Consider the following 6,552-nt stretch of genomic DNA (forward strand, 5'->3'; position numbering starts at 1 on the left):
TGCAATTACTAACCAGAAATGCCTAACCCATGCGTCATGACCAGACAGTGTATTGCCCTTCATTACCTACGGTGTTCAATCTTCTCTTGACCTGCATTACCAAGGTCACCTCCTTCACATCACTCTCAAGGGACCAGTCTGTCCTTTCTTCCTCCACATACTGAGTGGGAAGGAATCCATCGTCCAATGACATATCTTTGTGTTCCTCAGCACCCACGATTATTTACTTACCGATGAATTCATAATCCAGGGCCCTGCGGCCTGGTGCTAAAGCACCGGCATGCACACCAGACATCCCGCACGCATTGACAATGGCTTCTGCTTACCTGGCCACTATTTTTAATCCAAAGACTTCCAACCCAACAAAAATCACAAATTATGCTCAGAAGTATACTCGACATTTTGGAGTCTTGGTCAATTCCAAAGCTGCCTGGATCTTTCAAAGGCCTCAGTCTTACATGGTCCCACCCTGGCCTGACCACCTGACCTCAGAGAGTCTGATTCTGAAGGTCTGCACCTGCAGTCTCTCTCTGCCCTTGGGAACCAGCGGTGATGGGAAGTCCTGCCCTGCTCAAAGGGAGTCCAGTTTGAAATCCACCTGAGTCTCAGGGCCCAGAGAGCATAGGAGCTCACCCACTGTACCTCCACCACCCTGGATCTCACTACTTGATGCCTCAAAACCCTGCCTCCTGGCCCGTGCCGAGAGGGTCCTGTGCTGCTGGGACCCCGGCTGTCCGTGTCCTGGCCACCCACACACAAATGCCTCCCACCTCCAGCCGGAGGGACCTTGATTTGCACTCTGGATCTGTGCATGTGCAGGCTGGGACTGTCAGGTCAAGGGCGTGAACCCCTCCAAGCCCTCTGGGAAAACCTGCACTGCTTCTTCCCACAGTGATACTGCACATGTGATAGGAGTGTAGAGGAGGACACGAGAATGGGGCCCTGTCTCCAGAGCGCCTCTGCGGGGCTGCTGCTGGGAACATGCAGAAAGACCATCTGAGCAGCAGTGACAATGACCAACCTGGAATCACAGAGCTCTTACCACTAATGAGACATCTCTTGTCATCTAGCTTCTCTTTCTCGCTGCACCCCATTCTGTAGGTGCGGAAACTGAGGATTCAGGAGGGAAAGGGAAGGGTGTTCATCGAGGTAAAAAGCACCAGGACCTGAAAGTTAGTCAGGCAAACTATGGGGGCAGGCATGAGTCTCCTCTCCACAGCAAGGACAGCTGTATGGGGACAGAAAGGCAGTGTTCATGCAGGTGGCCAGCAGATGTCACAAAATACACTCACCTGCACTCCTATGGCGTACCTTTATTATGCTCATTTCATAAATGAGGAAGCTGAGGTTCAAAAGGAGAAAAAGACATCGCACAGGGTCCCACGGCTAGTTCAGTAAGCCGACAGAGCTCAGGACCCATGCAGCCGCTGAGCCCTGCATGCCTCACTCCGCACCAAACCATTGCAGAGAGCTTATGTGCGACAGAGAGCCAAGGAGACGCTGCAGCTGCTGTTCCCAGGCCATCACCTCCGCCTCATCTGCCCTTAGCATGAGGCCAGCAAGGCTCTGAGTACTGGAGGCCCTTTCCTGCATGTATACTTTCGGGGACACCCTCCATCAGGTGTGGAACATTCCCCCTTCCTGGCCTCCCCAGAGACATCCTCCACATATCCTCACCAATGACTCTCTCTCTCAGGGCCTGTCCCCTCCCCAAACCCACCCCGATATTCTCTTGCAGCTCTGTTAACAATGTTCTGAGTTTGCATTTAAGACATTGGCTTGGTTTTATCGCTATCTGTCCCCTGTGTTGAGTTCTTACTTCCCCGAGGGAAATGACCTTGTCCTATTTGTCTTTTTATGTCCAGCAGCAACCAGAGACTTACAGAATATTTCTTGGTGAAGACAAGGTTCCATAGTCAGTGTGCAGGGCCCTCCAGAGCGCTGTCCTGAGCACTGTCACCCCGAGCTTGGGGCACTGCTGCACTCACTGAGTTCGCTCACTGAGGCTGCTCCCCAGGAAGCACTGATGGGCTCAAGCAGCAAGGCAAACACTGCCATCCTTGAGGCTGCCTGGGGACCCCTACAGGATCCGAGAGATGCTTTAAGGCAGGGTCCATAATGATGCGAAGATGAGTTTTGCCTTTTGCTCCCTCCTTTCCCAAGGGTACTGAAAGACCTTTCTAGAAGCAATCTCCTTTGTGGTGCCAGGGCAGGTGAAAGTGAGAAACAGATACAAGAACTCAGCTGTCTTCTCACACATCCAAGTGGGTCCTTCAAATGTAAAAGAAGACCATTCTTCTTACTAAACTTCATTTTAGTCTTCATGAACTACATTATTTGTGCTAACATGTTTTATTAACATCATCTTCAAATCGAAGAATAAATATTCTTGATTTCTCATTTTTATTTTAATACATGAAAATTTCCATCCCAAATGAACAGGAGCTAGCCCTTTTGAACTAGGGACCACTTCAATCACCTTAATGGCCTCATATTAACTTGATCATCTTGGTAAAGTTGGATCTCCAAATAAAGTCACACTCTGACATACTGAGTCATGGACCCCATAGCTTTTAAAGAGGATACAGTTCAACTTGTAATGGTGGGAAATGACAAAATTGGAGAAATTATAAAGGAGCAAGCTTAAAGTAAAATTATGGTCTGAAATCACAGAAGCCAATTTCATATTTTGGTAAATGGCAACAAAAGACTAGAGAATATTTCCCAGGGAAAAATTTTACAATTCCTGGTTGTGTCATGTCTTGCCACCAGGAACATGACAATATTTAAAGGGAATGGGTCTTAGGCTGGGAAGAGTGAGCTGGGCTGGGAAGGGTTTCACTTTTTTTTAACAGATATCTCTGCTCACAAGACAAAGGATGGGAAAGATGACTTCCAGGAAGATGGCAGAGTGGTAAGCAGCAGAGAAAGAGCCCCTCTGAGATGTGCTTTCCAGACACTAGAATACAGCGAAGTGAGGGAGAGAAGCAGAGAAGTGGGTCCTCTGGACCCAGGAAGACTCTGAAGTGAGAACTGAAGCTCATGGGGTAAACAAAGAAACTTCCCAATAGAATAAGGTGGTAGCAAGCAGCACCTTCTCCCTGAGTTGGGGCTCGCTGTGTGGGCACAGTCCAAACCTGCAGACACACAGCGACTGCAGGCAGCGCCACAGGTCTCCATGGAGAGACACAGCAATGGATGGAAGGAGGGGACTGCAGTGGCTGGGAGTGAGTGCTACAGGCTTGGTCATCCCATGGGAGAGAACAATAGGCCAGAAACCAACTTGGAAAGGGCCCAGCTGAACTAAGGACTCAGAAGAACCTCTGGGTCCATCTAGCGAAGCTGAGATCAAACCCATAGAAGGTGCACTGACAACTGCAGGTGGAACAGGTCTGGTCCCAGCCTCATGGCCAGAAACCAGTCTGAGCTTCAGGGGCAATACAGGTGCGGGCTCACTGAGATTATCTGCTACCCCCGCATGAAGCTACTGCTGGCTTACTGTGGTGAATCAGCACAGATCCGGGTTCTGTCTCCACAGGTTATGTATCAAGGAGAGCAGAGACAAACCTTAAACCTTGAAGTGATCTCTCTCTCTCTCTTTCTCTTTCTCTCTCTCTCTCTTTCTCTCTCAGTCCCTCTTTCTCTCTCTCTCTTTTCTCTCTGTCTCTCTCTCTGTTTCTGTCTCTCACTCTCACTCTCTCTCCTTTCTCGTTTTTTCTTCCTTCATTGTCTGATCTTGACTTTATATGCGTGTGAACATGATTTCTCGTTTTCCTGTTGTTGTTGTTCTGTTCTGTCCTCCCTTTTATTTCTTCCTTGTCTCTTTCCCTCCTGTTTTCTGCACCAGTTTCCCAAAATTTCCATGATCCTCCTTTGTCCTCCAACCTTGCTTCGAATCTCTTCCTCTTCTTGTATTTCCCTATTTTTCTCCAAACCTCTTTAAAGATTTCTCCTCTAAAGGTAAAATCACCATATCAAGGGCTTACTCACTGCATAAAATTTTCTGGTTTGTTTTAGATTTTGTTGTTATATAGTCACAAATCAAGCTCATGTAGTTAAAGGTGGCAAATTAATGATTATCTCATTTTGTCATTTTCTAGGCTGTGTTTGACACTATCATTATTGCCAACTGTATCGCTTTAACCAAAAGTGGCACACTTGTTCTAACCTTGCTGTTCTTGCTTGTATACCAAAACCAAGATTGCTTATGGGTCATAAAAAGTACTGTGGGCCAGTGTCAAAGAACCAGGGGCTGGGTCAAGCAGGCAGCAACTTCTCATCTCCAACAAATTGAACTGGTAGGATCTTGAAACAGACTCAAAATCCAAAAACCAGCTACAGCTGACAGACACCTCTGAAAAGTAACCATTTGCTATGGGCTCTAAATACTAGCAATAACGCAACTCACCATAGGCAATTTACAAGCATCAACCCAGAAATTAAACTTTAAAAAGTTGAAAATAGGAAGTCACTTAAACATGGTACAACCCCAGACATTCAGTTTACCAAAGGCAAATCCAGGGGGCAATGAGGCGGGACAATCCAAAAGCCCCCTCCTGGATTCTGTGAAGTAGTAACAACAAAACAAATAAATGAAGCCCTAGAAAAAATAAAATCTGAAATAATTTATCAGTTAACTAAAGCAATGGTGACCACAGTGAAAAACATACTTCATGATTCTGGAGCAGATAAAGATGTTTTTTAAATGGAGGAGCTTAGAAAAATGATGAAATGAAGATTGCTCAACTTAGGAAAGAAAGAGAATCCATAAAACAGATTCAAGCAGAGATCCAGGAGACTAAAAATTCCACTGAAAGTATCTGCTGCAGAATAAACCAATGTGAGGACAGAATCTCAAACATAAAAGACAGGCTTGCAGTTAGCTATCATGAAAAAAAATTTTTCTTTAACATAACAAGAGACTATGAGAAATCCCTTCAGTAACTGCTAGATGATGCAATGAAGAATAACATAAGATTGATTGTAGTAAATGGAAAAAGCAGGAGATAGTACAAATGATATTTAAAAAAAAAAAAAAACCTGTTCACAGACGTCATGACATAAAACTTCCCCGGCAGAGAAAAAGAATTTGACATACAGATAAGTGAGGCATGTAGGATTCCAATTATCTATGATCAAAAAATGTACAGCAAGGCATATGATAGTCAAGATTCCAGAAATTCAAGGTAAGAATAGAATATTAAGGCTATTAGAGAAAAGAAACAAGTCACCTCTACAGGAAAGCCCATCAGAATCACAGCTGACTTCTCAGCGCAAACTCTATTCAAGGAGAGCTTGAGTGAAGTATTTCAAACCCTAAAAGAACACAACTTTCAACTTACACTGACATACCCTACAAAACTGTTGTTCAAAATTGATGGAGAAGTAAAATACTTTCATGACAACGAACACCTGAGAAAATTCATAAACACCGAGCCAGCACTCCAAAATGTTCTGAAAGACATTCTAGAAAAGATAACAAGAACTACAATTCCATGAAGCTCAACAGAATTAATCCTTCAGGCAAGACAAACAAGTAAAGGGTGTGGGGTGGAGAAGGGAGCCAGCAATAGGAAAATAACATGGCAAGGATAAATCAATCCATATCAATTATAATCATCAATGTAAATGGCCTCAATTCACTAATCAAAAGTAACAGACTAGCAGATTAGATCAAGAAGGAAGATTCAACGATATGCTCCATACAAGAAACACATTTAATTCAAAGAAATTCAGAGACTGAAAGTCAAAGGGGAAATGATCTGAACATGCAAGTTTTAGAATTAATTTCAAGATCCTTGAACCAAAGATCCCAAAGAACAAGAATTAAGAATTCTATGGAGGAGAAAAAGAGAAAAAACCTGAAGACTTCAGAACTAGAGTCTTATATGACTAGGGAGTTCATAGCTCTTTAAAACTACAACTGGCTGTGACAAGTATTGTCAGGAATAAAACAAATTGAGTTTGGTTAGTAAATCAGGGAGAACAAGATCTTGTAAATAAAGACCAAATGATGCAGAAAACCCTGCCAGAGTTGAATGCTTGTAACCATGGTAGTGCGTTGTGCCAGGAGCACATTTGAAAATTGACCAAAGGGAGTGAGAAGCCCAGAATTCACCATTCCTGTAGCCTTGTCAGTATGGAGAAAGATGTACGCCTTGGGAGGAGTTGTACTAATGAAGGACACCATGGTGCCTATCTCCTCTGGCCTCACCTAATCAATTGCTCTACATTTCCTGGCTTAATACAGCCGACATTTATCTATTTTCTCATGCTCATCTAGGTAAAGAGTCCAGGTCCAGCTGCCCAGGTCAGCTGCTCACAAAGCTGCAATCCTGTCACTGGCTGACCTCTGACCTCAAGGCTCTGTGGAAGATTCTACTTCCAAGTTGGACACAAGAGTGGCAGCACTCGTCTTCTCTAGGCTGTGGGACTGCAGTCCTGATTCCATGCTGACTGTTGTCAGGAAGGTGCTCTCCAATGCTAGCATGGCCCTCTTCTCTTTCCCAGAACTCTCAGTGCTCTTTGAACCTCTCTGATCTCCCTTTTGGT

The sequence above is a fragment of the Cavia porcellus genome, unplaced genomic scaffold, assembly GCF_034190915.1.
Source record: "Cavia porcellus strain 051 isolate PalLab524CR breed Dunkin Hartley unplaced genomic scaffold, mCavPor4.1 scaffold_3, whole genome shotgun sequence".
NCBI lineage: Eukaryota > Metazoa > Chordata > Mammalia > Rodentia > Caviidae > Cavia > Cavia porcellus.